The sequence below is a fragment of the Bombus impatiens genome, unplaced genomic scaffold, assembly GCF_000188095.3.
Source record: "Bombus impatiens unplaced genomic scaffold, BIMP_2.2 scf_0235, whole genome shotgun sequence".
Taxonomy (NCBI): Eukaryota; Metazoa; Arthropoda; class Insecta; order Hymenoptera; family Apidae; genus Bombus; species Bombus impatiens.
In genome coordinates, this window is record NT_176654.1 from 1,254,602 (window position 1) to 1,271,125 (window position 16,524).

The 16,524-nt window shown below is 39.7% G+C and overlaps 1 protein-coding gene across 5 annotated transcripts in view; it reads left to right on the plus strand.

Moving 5' to 3' along the window:
- LOC100743587 overlaps positions 1-16,524 on the plus strand; it is a 64,501-nt gene that overhangs the window by 1,117 nt on the left and 46,860 nt on the right. For 2 of the 5 annotated variants that reach the window (XM_003488479.4, XM_033320095.1), the window contains exon 1: positions 8,965-9,245. The exons of 2 other annotated variants lie outside the window; for them this stretch is intronic. The gene's annotated coding sequence lies outside the window, so the exon portion shown is untranslated. One more of the 5 variants, XM_033320094.1, reaches the window with a different exon arrangement.

Here is a 16,524-nt window from a genome sequence, read left to right on the forward strand (position 1 = left end):
AGCTACTCTTATCCATGATACGGGAGTGAAAGTAAAAGATAGCGTTATGCCAGAAGTAATGGAAGTAACAAAAATAATAAAACGAAAGTAAGAGCAAGTATATATTTAGCTGATGTTCGCTACTTGATTTAATTCTCTTTTCTAAAATCTTCTTATATCTCTATTAATTGTAAAAAAAGAAAAAAAAAACGCAGCTTCTGTCGCTCGAAACACCCTATATACGCTAATATACACGCAGCTAACGCGTTATTTATTTATCTAATATTCGACCATTCTCGAGGTGATTATTACAAACATGGCCTTAATGACACAACGTCTGACTTGGTCGCTTTATGAGTTCTCGCGGTCACTGTACACAGCAATTGCTGATGCGCTAATATCTAAACATGGCATAACAGGCACCTGTTTCATCCGCGGAATGTACACGCAAAAAGTGGTGAATTACGTTATCCACCAAGATTATTGCACAGTACGTAAGAAAAGTGAAAAATCGATTTTCCAAGTGTTGCAAATATCTCGAGGCTTTTAGAAACGATTGCTCTTTAAATATTACGTTAAACTTCTTTTCGTTTCGTGCAATCATTTTTATGTACTTCCAAAGGCTCGATGTTGTAGCTTTGACTTTCACTCGTTGCACTACTTTCACCCAACCTGAAATGCGTAAGAAAATTTCGAAACGAAAAATCCTACTGATATTCTTGACGATATTACGCTTCGTTTCATTAATTAGGGCTACAATAATTTCGAAGTTAATATTGGCTGGGTTAGAAAGTTGATGGCGAAATTTGAAATTTTAAAGGCGATGTAGTATTTTCATTGACTTATCATTTTATACACCGATATATGTATACACACACACACACACACACACACACACACACACACACACACACACACACACACACACCGATCCTTTCCATGACTTTTTGCAATTCATAAGGAATCAGTGTGCTGTTCTAAGCAAATTATTAAACCATGCCGCGTTCCTTCAATCGTTACATGACAATTCATTTCAATAAATAAAAGCTGTTGGAATCCTGGTCGGTTTTCGCTCGGCATCTCTGCAACGCGATTTATTCGTAGTTGTATCGTGGTTATTTCAGCGCAGCTTTGGTGCTTCGGTATTCGCATAAAACATAGAACTATCTCTCATGTTTAATTGTTACTCACTGTACGTGGAGGTAGCAGGCACTGACACGTTAGACTACCAATAGTCTCAGTGGTGATAAGAGAGGTCCATGCGCCACAGACTGTTAGAGCCTTGAGCGTGAGTACCACAATGCAGCCTTTTCTCTAGCAAAACGAGAATACACGTGTGCTTCGTTTAACACGATAGTAGTCGTCAATGATTGCAACAATAATAAAAAGAAATTAATAATAGAAGGAGAAACGCAAACATTTAATGTTTTGAAAGGATATTTATACATGAAATTGGAATATCAGTTACATCGTAATATTAATGCGACAATAATAACATCAATAATTCATTCACTTTGTCTTGACATTTAAATTTTCCCTCGAGAGATACGTGCATATATTATCGTGTCAATATTTAGCTAACATACTTGAAATTTCCGCTGTTACAAGAAAACTCTATCGTATTTGAACATTCTCACACTGCAGAATGTGAGAAAGCAAAGGAATTAAATTGTTCAGAATCTGTTTAGAGTTACTTGTTCTTTTGGTGGAAATCGTTACAACAAGGCGTGTGGTCGTGCTAACTGATGGGAATTTTCAAGGATGGAGATGGAAAGTTGTATCGGTACATTTTTCGTTATTCTCAGAGGATCAGAGAGCTTCTTCAGAATGGATCGATCGGCGAATTTAGTACGGATCATATACTTGGAACGAACTAGACGTTATCTCGTAAGCAGTCTTGTTAGGTCGTTTATACGTTGTACGTTGCATGATAAATCCTTTATCGTAAACTCACCTCTACGATCGTTATACCTTTTTCGATCGTTTCCATTTATATTCTCCGGATGTCAGCGTGTATCTGAATATGTAAGCGGAGTATCCGAAAAAGGAATGTACGTACTATGCAAAAGGTAGCTTTTAACACATTCTATCTGTTCATGTATGTTTATTAAACTGATTCACACAATTTTACGGCATATTTTTCTTTTATCGAAAGATTTTCCAATGAAATTAAAAAAGTTCATTTGTTCAAACTACTTGCAGTTAACTGTTGGCAATTAACAGCTTTCGTTCGTACAAAAAAGCTTGTACGTTGATAAGCGCCGGAAGAATAAAAAAAAAATGTTTGAACGTGATATACATCAGCGCCGTCCAAAGTTGTCTGCTGCCAGAAAAACGCTGTTACCACCATCGTTTATTTACATTTTTCGCTTCTCACACACGTATCGCGAATCATTTCCAACGTTTACTTGGTGAAACTGCGGAAAGGCTATCTCGTATCCGATTTCAATGACTTTGAAATATGCGATAGAAATTAATATTTTGAATAACTTTTTCCTCTCTCTCTCTCTCTCTCTCTCTCTCTATATATATATATATATATATATATATATATATTACAGTGTACGCGTGAGTATTGGTTGCCAGTCGCCTTATCTTCCGCTTATAGAGGAGGGTCGGGCGAGCTTGAAGCCCCGTGCACAACTGTATATTCGAGACTAGACCGATGTAATAAAAAAGGAGAAAAAGTAACGCGAGTAAGAAGTGTCTATTACAACTCGATTAAATCGATTGGGCTTTGATTGGGCTGAGATTTTTCAATCCGGCCGCCGTGCATGAAATAATAACAATACAATTAGAAAATGCATATAAAATATATATAAAAGAAATGTATAAAACGTTCAAAGTATCGATGTACGTGATTTAGATCTTTATTTATATTTCTATTTCTTTAGTTGTGTTGATAAAAATGCGATTTTGTATAAAAATCGTACGGTGTTAAAAAATATCAAAGGTTATGATTCCGTCTTATTTGTAGTTTGCGTGTAGTTTGCGTAAAGTGATTTGTAGTTTGCGTTCCAAAAAAAGATCTATAGATTAGCAACAGCGTCGAAGCTTATATAATACACGTACGCAAGTATATACATGTAGATTCGGTGCTTTACGCTATTTTAATGCTGTTTTTTAATGCTCGTAATAAAATTTCCAGTAATAAATAGTACTGTGCACGAATGAAAAGTCATAAATATCTACTTATCTACTTATTAATTTTCAAGTCGTTAATCGTAGACGCGAACCGCGTAAAAAAAGCTTTAGAATCTAAAAAACATATCGATCGCATCTTCTAGCGACTCGAGGCGAGATTCCAACGTTTATCTAAATTATTCCATCGGGTTTAGTATTCGTGGCGGAAGTTTATCCAAGTTACGTAATTCTAGACAAGTCGGAGAATATAAAGGAATATACATCTGTTTGTCGGATGCTTGAAACATCAGTAAACATTAATGATGGTAAACATTGGGAAGGGTAGCCGTCACCGTTGAAACGGAGGACGATCGTTGTACCGATGACGAGTGTCGCTGTGACACTGCAATCTATTGTTAGAACCAGATAATTCGAGAGAGATAAATGGCATTACCGTTGTCGAAATGCAATTATGTTATGTTAAAAGTAGCTTATGAAAGTATTGAACACTATGGATGATGGAAAATAACGTTTGAAACAAATGTCGTAGGATTCCGAGGAGAGCACAGTTGTGCCGATATTTATTTTATCTTGCTTTGATAATCAAATCTTTGACTTTGAAAATCCCAATGAAGCTCAGAAAAAAGGTTTATACCTTTGATAGTTATTAATTTGGGTACCATGATATCCTTTTATTCGAAATTCACGCATCGATACATACACGCGTGGCGAAATTAAAACATTTCATATCGCGTGTATCACTCTAAATTGAAGATAATAAGGTTAACGTTTAGCCGGATTTCCTTCGAGCTCGATCTATCTTTTTTAAAGGACGAATAGGAGGTATCGACCGTTCAACAAACGGTTAGACTAGCTGTTAAATAAGATTATCGATATTACGTTAATCCGTTGGACGTAAATACGATTATTCCGAAGCACACGATAAATTTAAATCGTAGAGTAACTATTAACGCGAGCCTCGTTTCCTGATGGCTGTAAAGTCATATCGTTCGCCGCAATAACTTCCTTCTATATAGCTATATGCGTTCTCTCTTCGAACCTTTATCTAAAAAGTTACAAACACCTTGTTACCTTGACATAACGTTACTGCCACGCCTTTCACCATGAATATGTATGGAGTAGGTCGAGGATCGTTAAAATCTACCGACTTGTTAGGCACCTTCTTTTTTTCATCTCCGTCTACATAGTCGCTAACTTTTCGAAATTTCGCTCGATTAACTTTTATCGAACGTTTGCACTCGAATCTACAAACTTTCAGCGAATACAACGGATGGCACGAGCTCACGGATAAGTCATGATTCAGTCATCCCGCGACCTTCCAATTTGGTTAATCGTCCATGGGGTCAACTCGATTACCCGATCGTCTGTCTGACAGTTTCTCTCCTTCGTCCGTCTTCACCTTTCTCCGCCGTTCTTCTTCGTTCTCTCGTCCATATATTAAATTATTCAGCAAATAAAAATAAAAGCAATTTAAAATTCTTACAATATATGTATATATATACAATATAATTGCCAGGCGATATTTTTGGAAATTTAGCTTGACACGTCTGGCTAATTTACCTTTCTACAGAGAGATTCTGTCATTTGCTATTTTTTTATTTTTTTATTTTTTTTTACTTGGTAGACTATTTACGATCAATCGATTCTCATTGAGAATTATAAGTAAATTATTTTGGCGTGGTACTGTAACTTGGATTATAAGAGTTGATAGTATGTTTGATGCTGTCATTTGCTATTGATCTTTATAATCAGAGAAACAGAAACAGAAAAGTTACACAGTGCTGGAAAATTGTAGAGAAGAGGCCGGGGATATGGAATCGCGTTCGCGTGTTGTTTCCGTGCCTACCTGCAAAGAAACTAACGATGTGAAATCGTGCCCTCTCTGACGCCATTCGACTCTTTGTATCCGATTATGAGATCTAAACGTAACGTAAATAACGCCAATACAGGAGCCAGTAAAACTTTTTTCATCGTTCTCTCGCGACGAGTGAACAAATTTGTTCTTCCGACTTTGAGTTTCAAAGTTAGACTCGATGTTGCGCGTTAGCTTTTTTACGCCAATTTGTAGCAAACCGAGGCTGTAGAATCACGCTGTGGTAACCCGCGCGTATAACTTCGACGCACCCTGTACAACACGACGATCCAAAATTGATGGAATTTTCATAATGACGTCTAACATGGTTGTTTTGCAATTTAAGATCGCCAATAAGGTTAAACGATTTTGTAATGGTTTGCCACGTTTCACTTGGCTTTTTGTAAATACGTAATATTACTTAATATGCATGAACGGAGGCGGTGTATTTTGTATATTTATAAATGAATTGAGTTTCATCGGTAGTTACACTTGTTCGAAACGTTGAAAATTCTTTAAACCATTAAATCGCATAATCATCGATACGTAGGTATTCAGTTACGTTTCTCCTTCGACAACGTAATGGATTTTCGATGCAACCAACAGCTGTTAATTAATATCTGCACGGTTGCGCAATAACGAACGTACACGATCTCATTTCGTTTTCTTCGACTTTCCTCGTTTTTCCTCGCACAAGTATCGACGAATAGTTTATCGAATAGTTTGCCTACCAGAAAATGGACAAACGGCATTTTGCAAACAAGTGGAAATCGATCCGCTTCTATTTTATTTAACATTCGACTCGCAGCTATTATCGTTTCTACGTGCGACGCTACGTGCCCTCGCCGTGATATTCTGCACGCGGCTCGTCCATTTCGCGATTTCGTGGTTTTGCAATAATACGTGTATTAAACGAGCGTGCAGACGAACGAGGCCCATGTTCTTGTAACGTCGATTCATATTAGAGGCAGGATGTGTGCAGGTCTTCGGTCCGTACCCTCGATTACTCCAGGGACCCACCATAAACCTAAACTTTTAAGTTTATTATTTCTGTTATCTGTTTATGGATGGTCCTTGAAACAGCCCTTAAATTGTTATACGTCCTTACTAATTACGGGGAAAGCAGATAGTTACTTAATGGGAAAAACCCAATACTTGACTAACGAAAAAGCTGGTTTTTCCCATAAACGATATTACCTACTAGCCGCGTTGGTAGGAGGCTTTCTCCTCCTATCTTCATTTATTAACATGACCTATAACCGATGCGACAGAGCAAGACATACGTAATAAATTATCTATTTATCTAATAAAGATATGGCATAAATATTAGCACGTAAAATAATTATATCCTAAAGACTTATTCGTACCGTTCGTATCAGCATCGTATTATTAAACAAATATTTATAACGCGGCCTTTTATTTTTCTATGACTTTCTTTTACTTTCAAATCACTAAAACGGGCGTCGTGCTTCGCTGTTTCGTGCGTTTCGTTTAAATAATACTTGGAATATCCAGGCCGAATGTCCATCCGCTATGCAATGCAGATTGTTTGGCGGGGACGACGGTTGGCTTAGTGGGAAGCAATTAATACACGTATACCTATAACTCGTTTAATTCTATAATTCTAATTCTTTAATAACAAATAATTTGTATTTTCGACCGATCGTGGGGAGACGCGATCGCGAGGAAGCGCGTCAACGGGAGTCGTAAATTCCCGTTACGATTCTAAGAATCGACACCGCGAGTCGATCGATCCCCTCATTTCCAATATTCGTACAATACTCGTACAATATTCGTTGGTGGTCGAGCAAGGCTCTCGGAGGTTTTGTTATAGTTGACGTAGCAATAAGGAAAAAGAACTAACCCGGTACTCACGTGTTGACTATTCGAACGTTGAAGAATAAGTAATGTACAGTGACGATGCTGCGTCGGAGGAAAGCTAGGCAATATACGTTGCTTCCGATTGGATAAACGAAGGTTGGTGGACTAGGAAGGGTCTTGGTCGCCCTCGATAGAAAGTTGCTAGTGGGAAGCATCGTACGTGAGAAAAACTAACTTTCCCGTATCAAGCTGTAGTAGACAATGATCTACAGAAAATGATTTAGAAGCAAAGATATTTGTTCGGTCTGAAGGACCTTAGCTAGCAAATTACCGATATTTACGATGGCTCCTTGAGACTATCGAGGATACGCAGTAAGGATGAGCGGACATCTGATTCCCGTCTGGCCCGCCGGTGTGTGGCTTGGTCCAGGTAGAGCGTCTATTCTTTGCAAATAATTTTCTGCTATTTAATTCGTGCATTTTTTCAAACTTCTACATCAAGGGTATCGAACGTAGAGTCGGATAGTAATGTTGAAAAACCGTAGGTCGCCAGCAGACGTTGAAAAAAAGAAAATAAGAAAATAAGAAGGAAAGAAGACGGTCGACCGAATCGATGAAAGAAAGAGTGGAATAGTCGCGGTCCGATAGAATTTCTATTTACGACTGTACGCCTAATTAAATGGTACGATCTTGCTGCGCAATAACGACATCCAATAGACGCCTTTGAAATCGAACCAAGTACAAATGGAAGAAACGCCGTGTACTTTCACCAAATTACAAACGACGCACGGCGAAAGTCGTTATTCTTTTATGTCGTCGTACAAAATTCTGCCAGAGATGATGTAACGTCACGAGCTTTCTTTCGGAGAATCCATTTCTCCATTTGCATACTCCGTGCAGCTATTGCGATTTGTTTTCTTTTACCAGACTCGCAGACGAATCGCACGGATCTCGATAGAAGGAATTATTCAAAGTTAGCTAGACGGAACGGTGATTTTCGTTTTTATATGGCACGACTGAAAACCATAGGCACCAACCTCGTTCTTAAGCACGTGTACACTATTTTTTGATTATTTTTTAAACAGCGGTATTTTTTGTTTTCTTTCTTCTAAAATGGATATTTTCAGTTTAGTTTCTGAGGTCGGAACGACAATGGAATAAAGATATTCGACTAATCGATACGATAGTTCATTTCTATTTCCAAAGTCATAATCGGTAAGGAAGATTTATCGAAAGCAACGAAGAACGAATAGCGAAGCGACTAACGAAATTAGATAATCGGAATTTATTTTATCGCGTGACTTACGATTCTAAATCTACTATACTAAATGAAAATTAGTCAGATTCAGACATCGGATTCGATATCGGATTATATCCGTTTAAATTATATCCGATAAATAAAATATCCGAAAATTGCTTGAAAATGTAACAATGTTCTTTATCGATGCATAAATGAAACACGAATGCAGTTTATATAGTAGAATCGTTACAGTAGTACGCGCTTTATATGGTAGAGTCACTGGGAAATCAGCAAAATATTTGAGATTTAATTAATCGATTAATCCAATCGTTCGAATGCAATGATAAATACCTTAGTAGCTAGTGCGTGCTTCTGCCAATTTTTTTCTCGTTACGATATACGCACAAATGTTTCTCGAAACTTTAGAAAACGTTTGAAAACGCGAGATTCGGCATGGCATCCCACGTAGAAGATGGACTATTGACTGTATCGGATTTTATGGACACGCAGGTTAGCGGTATTCGAACGCGACAAGCATACGTACATATATACGTGCATAGTATATAGGTACATAATTTTTCGCAGTGTTGCGTTAGGTTGATTGGGCGTGCGCTCCACTCTATCGTATCGTAGAGAGGTAGTAGGAGTAGGAGTAGGAGTAGGAGTAGGAGACGAGACAGCGGGAACGCGAGCCAGCAGCTCCGAACGAGCGCATCTCATTCATTCGTGGCGAAAAAAATGCAGCTCGGTACCAGTTCCGCCTCTATTGTTCCTGACCGCAGAAACGCACACGAACGATCGTGCAATTTAGCCAGGTGTACGGTGTGTATACGCGTACGTACGTACATACATACGTACATACATACGTACATACGAACATACGTGCAAGGTGGTCGGCCGTCGACCAATCCCGTGGTGAGTAGTCAGGCGCCGTCTGTAGTCAAACGCTAACGTCGCCAGCCAGCGGCACACTGGCGACTCGTGTCAGTTCGTGTACGACCGTCGTGCGTGTACCATCTCTGTCACTCGACACTTTTTCTTCTCTTCCGTGATTTTTTATCAATTCGTTTCTCAGCGTGGACGCGTTTCGAGGTACTGTCAAACAAGGTGACGAGGTGATCAAACGTTTTGTGATCGAACGTGACTGACGACCGTGAGCAACCGTGGGAGGGCGGGCGGTCGGTGGGGAGAAAACAGTGATCGTATCAGGTAGGCGATTTCCTTCGTAATTGCGAGCAAAATGTTGCAGCGAACGAACTCCTCGAGTCCATTGGCTCGGCAAAATGTCTCTGCTAATGCTCAGAGTTCGTTAATACGTGAATCGACAGGGGTTGGAATTTAAAACGGCCGTGTTTATTTTCGGAAAGTAAGCGTGACGTGCGTTTTCTTTTATACGTGTTTCTTATCCAAGTAGAATTTCTCACAAATGTTTTTACTTGGTGAATCAATTTGAAGCAAAATCTGGATTCTATTAAAAATATCTATTAAATATATCAGTCTGAGATGGAGAGGAAGGAAATGTGTAATACCGTTTGAAAAACGTCGCTTACGGGAAAATTGTCGTTTATAAGAAATAATTCAAATTAGAATGACCGTCGTTAAAGACCATGTTATCGATGCGACGCGATGTTTAAGAATGCAAGAACACGACGACGAGCATTAGATTGATCGCGGTTTTTTAACGAACAAATGCATAAATTAATTCTCATAGATAAACGATATGAAAATAACGTAGATAAAAACGACGCGAGTGTTGGATAACCATAACCGTAACCATATCTATTATCATCTATCCAATAATAATACCTATTGAAGATAAAATTGCCAACAGTAATATTATGATGTTCGTTCGTTCGTAATTAATGTAGAAAACGGGGCGAGATCGATCGAACTGTTCGGTGAGAAAGTAGCGCGTATACACGGTTTACATTAATTTTTTTTCTTTTGTGTTACGTCAAATATAAATTATCGTAAAATATGAAAACAGCAGAGCTAACGAATCGTAATAGTTATTAATTAATCGTAATAGGATTAAAGAAATCGGATCGTAAAGAAATAGGATTAAATACGTAGGAAGAATTTTAATCGTAAATTCGTCAATTTAACGCTTATCCTTGTTTACGGCTCGAGAGATATACATTTATTTTCCAATAGTTACGTCGATTATTAAATTATACAAACAGATCGTGGCGCAGCACCTTTATAAAAGTTTGATTCTTCTCGCTCTTATCGTGACGTTTTAATTTTAACGCACAACTTCTTTTCTCTTAGGAAGGAGAAGCTGTTGCGAAGTATTCCGGATACGCCGTAATTTCCATCGAATTTTTCATTTACGCTGGCTTTATTAGAAAAGTCGTATCGCTTTTATGCCAAACAAATATTTTCTTCTCCTTATCGATATTTGACCGATTAGCATTATTACGTTGTCGATTAAGCAGCACGAAGATTTTCTCGATCAGATAAGTTTGCCAAAGATTCGGAATGACAGATACGCGTTGATCAAACTGACAAACTATACGAAGAATAGATAAGCTTAATACAAGTGCCTTAATGTCGCATAAAACATTTTTTCTCAAATATTTGCTCTCGATCCGCAGGTAAAATAGCTGCTGCGCGATTTGAACTTTTCTTTCGAAGGAAAACCAGATATTTCAAGCGTTTTGTCATTACCGCCTAATGACAAAATCCGCGATCACTTGGTTGCCAACCCAATATTACGGGGGAAATTTTATACAACTGGATATACTTTTTTGTATCAGGAATCGATAAATTTACACAGAAACGCGATTATTATCATCTTTATTATCATCGTACTCGATATTAGACGAAAAGCAAAAAAAAAAAAAAAAGTTTCACAGGCAATCGAGAAAGATCAGCCCAATACCAACAACAAAATGATACTTCAGCGAATATCTTCGTGTTTGAAAATAAAGATACGGAATATTTTGACACAACGTGATATTTCTGATACAACAACTATGCGCGTGTGTAATAACAGCGAGCAGGATTAACGGTATGCGGAACATTATTCTTCTATACGTTTGTCTCTAGTAATTAACCGCATCGTTTTTCTGAACATCGTACATCGAAAGAAACATCGTAGTCGATGGAATCGTATATTTTATTCGTCTAACGCACATACCTAACTAAAAGATAAGAAATAAGAAATAACAAGCTAAATGAGCTGATAATAAATAACAATAGATGAATAAAAAGTGAAACATTGAAATATTAATGCGTGTCGCTGTAAACATTAACAAGATAAGAGTTTCTATGGAAGTAAGCGAGGCAACTTTCTATTTTACGGTATAATAAGTCGAAATTGAAGGAGTTCCGTGTCGTAACAGTTATCGCGATCAAAAAAGGAAAAGCACGCGCGTCTGCGAGTAAATAAATAAGTAACGTGTTTCGAACGAAAAAGTTAGATCGTGGTTGTGATGGCTGTGGCGTCCTCTGATTAACGACGTTACGCGGATATTCGTCTTTAGGGAAGGAGAAATATCCGCGTTAGCAGGTGGGGTGTTGCATCGGTCTAATTTAGAGAGGGTCAGTGGTAGGGACGATTTCGCTCTATTTTGCGGCGTTACAATCGGTGCGTTCTCTGTTCGTTGTTGCTGCGAATGACTCGTGCACCTCGTGCGAGATGCGTATTACAGAAGAGCAATTACAGAAGGAAGTAAGAATCGCGTGTGCAACGAGCATGTACGAAATTAAGGATGAAAATGAGCTATGTCGGATGGTAATCGATAACCATTGGTGAGATGCACGATCTCTTGGAATCGTGTACGCAGCGAGGACATTCTCCGATCGAAATGGATATGGAGGCGCTGATCAACGAATCGTTTGGATGCGCTGAACGCGTATAAGATGGAATCGAATGGTACTCGATAGCACGTCCTTGTTGCCGCGTAAACGCGCAATTTCCCAAGCAGCCAGATATCGAGGAGATAGATGTCTCGTTTTAGGATAACGAGAACCAAAGTGTTTTCTAACGCGCCATGTATTTGTTGCGTGTGCCCCGTGTACCAGCGCAGTGTTGTTAAGTGCCGTTATCTGCCTGCAGCTGTACATTCATAAATAAAGAGCACGACGATACACGCGCCCGTTCGTTAATAACGAGCCCTAAACACGATGATAGATCGTCTAATCGTAACGGTGAGATGGTCGCATAATTTGTTAACGCTGTGCAGCCAATAGAATCGGTACGCAACGACCACTGGAAAGATATTCCGGGGATAATTTCGCACATACCTATCGTGCTTCGTGCAGATGATTCCCGCTTTACGTCATTGGTCGTGATGTAATTAACCGCGCAAGTTAACGAGCGGCGATCATCGAGCTGCAGCGTGCACGGTACATACGGTACACATGGTACACACGGTACACACGGTACACACGGTACACACGGTACGCACGGTATACACGGTATACAGGGTGGTGCGGTGTTGATCGAAATTCACGCGGAATGCCGCGGTATTCTGCTTTTCTCGCACAAATCGAATAACAGCGACGGCAACGATGATAAAATAGCAAACAAAGTTCCATCTCCATCGTATTCGATTCTTCGCCAATTCTTAATCCATCTAACGCGACTGCGATACGATTAGCTGCGTTCTTTTCTAAATTTCGAAATTTCTTCCTTTACAGTAACGTAATCTTTTCGAAATTAGCTTTTGATCGTTTAAATTAATAAAAATGTCGATATATTTCGTTTATAAACGAATAACTATATAACAGAATAACTATATACAGATACGAATAAATCCGATTTTATTCTCGTATTCTATACTATGATTATTCGTGAACAAGATGGTACCTTTTGCATCCAGTGTACCATTTAAATAAATATGGTACGTGCTACGACGTGGTTTCTGTATCTAAAGTTTCTCGAAGCCTCCGAGTTGACCACCTGCGTACACGACGCTCGCTCGTATTCTCTTACTAACGTCTCTAATAATAGAAACAACGTTGATCCGCGAATAATTACTTTTAAGTAATACGAGTACATACGAAGAGCGAACGCGATACAAAACAAAGGAGAATTTTAATTCGTCGAATGATAAATACAAACGAACCATATTAATCGAAAACAATAGAATATACGCAACATGTTTGATGCATTTGTTTCGCTTGAATACAAATGCGAGTATTATCAGCTGGAGCAAAGCATGCGAACGAATTACTAAGCCCCTCAACCACGCAACGTAACCTAACAAAGATCGAATCGATACATAATACGAATATAGGAATCTCTATAAACGCGAAATCTGTTGGTGGATAGGAAAGTGTGATAGGAAATGTGTATAAAATCGCACGATATAATACGTTGTACGTGATACGCGCGTGATATTTACATACGAATAAAAAACGGCATCTCGTTTCGTTCGCACAAATATAAAGATACTTATACGTATGTAGGTACGTAAGTGTGTAGAGGCTGCCGATCGTTAGGATTGCTCGATCCAATGATTATCTTTGCCACGATGAGATTCTCGCTCTATGTACACGTACGTATCGATCGGTACAAGCGTGAAACGCGTGTCTATTTCTAGTTAGTTCGTGTACTCGTAAACAATAAAATTGGAGTAGAGACGCGCGGAACGTATCCAGCATCCAAAAATATTTATCAGCCGCTGGGAAACAAAATCTGGCTAGAAACGTTTCAGATTTACTCTGCGCTCCCCTCTGCGAAATTGTAAAAGGGAATGGGCCGATACCGATCCGCGATTTGCGGAATCCCAAGGACAGAACATTCTCGGATAGCCGGTCTCGTGGATGAATCGTCGCTGACATTCGTACATCTCCGATAGAATCCGTGGAATTCGACGTATCGAGGCATCGGCGATAATTTTCGCTGAGACGCAAAGCGCCAAACGAATCTGCCGTTTCGTTTTCATCGTAACCTGAATCGTATCGTATCGTAAACTGTGCCGTAAACTGTGTCGTAAATTGTGTCGTATCGTTGTATTGCATCGTCATACCGTATCGTCGTACCGTGGCATTGTAACGTAGCTCTAGTGGTGTCGGGACCTGGTGTCCCGATGGAATTTCCGACGCTGCTATGTTATAGCGCCGCGAAGAAATTGCTGACGCTTTTCCCTGGCATACTTCCTCGAGAATAAAAAAAGAAAAAAAGAAAAAAAATAGCCAGTAGGTCGGCAGGGATTCGATCTTCCGGTCGCTGCAACAAGCTCGACAGGTTGCAACGGGGAACCGTTACGCTGGCGAGACGAAGCAAAATGCAGAGGAAACCGCGAAAAAGCTACGCGTCGAAGCTGACTCGTGGCCGTGCGATGCTCGTAAAGTCAAGTTTACGGTAGACTGACAACGAGACAAGGACTTTGCGCAACAGTTATGCTCGCTATTTCTCGCGTGCCGCGAAATGTTAGAGAAAAAATATCGTCGGCTCGACGTGCAAAGAAACGGCCCGATCAACTTCCACCGATTCCATCGTCACCGTTTTCTGTACAAAGTTTCTTATCTCGAAGAAAAATCGTTTTCTTGTAAAACAATGTTTAAAACTTTGTTTAAAACTTTCTTTCGCAGAGTCTTCCGGTTTTTACATAAGAATTTCATATTTTTATATAGTGCGTACGTTTTAATAGGGACGATTCGTTGTTTAAGCAACTGTTGTTTAAGAAAGAAACTGTTCATGGACTGTCGATACTGTTAATCTCAGATAGCGCGTATAATCTACCGTTCGTGTTAACGAAGCGTAATTTATACCAAGTTAATGACACAGCCGAGCACGAAACGCAACTTTTCCATACTTACAGTCTCTGTGAGAAGATGGAAGATTTTCTTGACACAAAGTTCCAATCGCCACGGTTTTGCTAATTTTTCAAGCTTAACGCTTAATCGCGTAAATCGAGTAAAACATGGTAAATCGCTTGCATTAGTTGCTAATAGAAGCAATTAGAAATTTTCTATTTAAAATTGACCGCCTGTAGAGCGCCGCGAAGCATCTGTGCGAGACAATTACGCGGCTAGCAATTAAAATTCTTCCGTATATGAAGAATTGGTGGATAATATAGCGGAGATAGTTCTGCGAACATGTGTGGTCGCGTGACTACTATCCCAGTTGAACGCATACGATTCGAAGCTTCTAACGATTAACTTTTACGACGATTAACTTTTACGAGAAAAAGTGTAATTAACATTTACATCGCCTAGGATTAAACGACTGTAGTAGAGCGATTAACCAAATCGTTTTAGCAGAATGAATACGATAATTTATTTTCGCCGAAGGAAAAATCCTCCTTCTGCGCGCTAAGCCGCGTTGCGGGTTTTCAACTTTCTGCAGTGACACGAAAGAACGCGGGGACGGAAGAAGGTCTCTCGATTCTCTCGCTGGATCACACGAGTCATTAAGCTCGGCGGTCATTACGACCGGCGAGAAAACCTCGTACTCTTGTAACGATAGATTCGATTATCGACCGTTTAATCCCACGACTCTTTCGCCTCTTTGCCCCCTTACCCTCCCTTTCCCACCTTCCCCACCCAATCTGACGGTTCTCCCTACTACGTGCAACGGAATGAATTTGGTTTCGTCGCCGACATCATCGTCCAGACCCATTAGCGATTAATCGTAGCCCGGATCGCTTCTTTCCTCAGCCGCGCCAAATTAATAAGACGATCTTGGTAATTGCCGCGAGCTACGCGAATCTACGTTCCACGAGATTACGAACGACAGGTAGCTGGCGTAGGTTCCGATGGCTTTCTCTTTTATCGAGGTTTTTCACGCCAAGCTTTTCCGTCACGGTCTCTCGATTCTCCCGTTCGTTGTCTGGTCCGAACCGAGGGAAGAAAGCGTCGATTATTCGTTCTGCGCGATATAACCGGCGTAATGATATTAGTTTGCATCGACTCTCTTTCACATCTATAGACGAGATATCTCGCCTGCCCTTTCGTCGAAGCCTGAAACGTCCGCTTCATCGATTTGTAAGAATAATACCTGATCCGCCCGTTTAAACAGCTTAACCAAGATCGGACACTATCGATAGAAAATATTTGAAAAATAATATCGGTTATCAGCGTAGAATCTTAATTTCTTATAATTCTACGAAATAATGAAATTCGTTTCGTCGTGCCTCGCTGTCAAATAACAAATTGCCATCGTAAATATCATCGCGAGCATGCAGTAAAGACAATCGCAAGCAAGACAACGGTGATATACATATCGTGGTAAAATGGCGCGTACTAGTACAAAAAAATGACATTTCCGATTGTAGTATAGCACGATTCTTGCTCGTTATCATCGTTCTACTCGCCGGTTATATTACGCCGCGCACACGTGTATCGAGCACACGTGGAATCACGCAGAACCACGCGGAAAGTATCGGGCCGATCGTTACGCCTAATGAATATTTTAACGTTAAACCGGTACAGCGTGACTTTGTCGACAACCGAGCTCTGACGTATTCAACCGCTGCTTATTAATCCGGCGTGCCACTTGCTCGATACTAATCTGGTAGCAGAAAGAATTTTA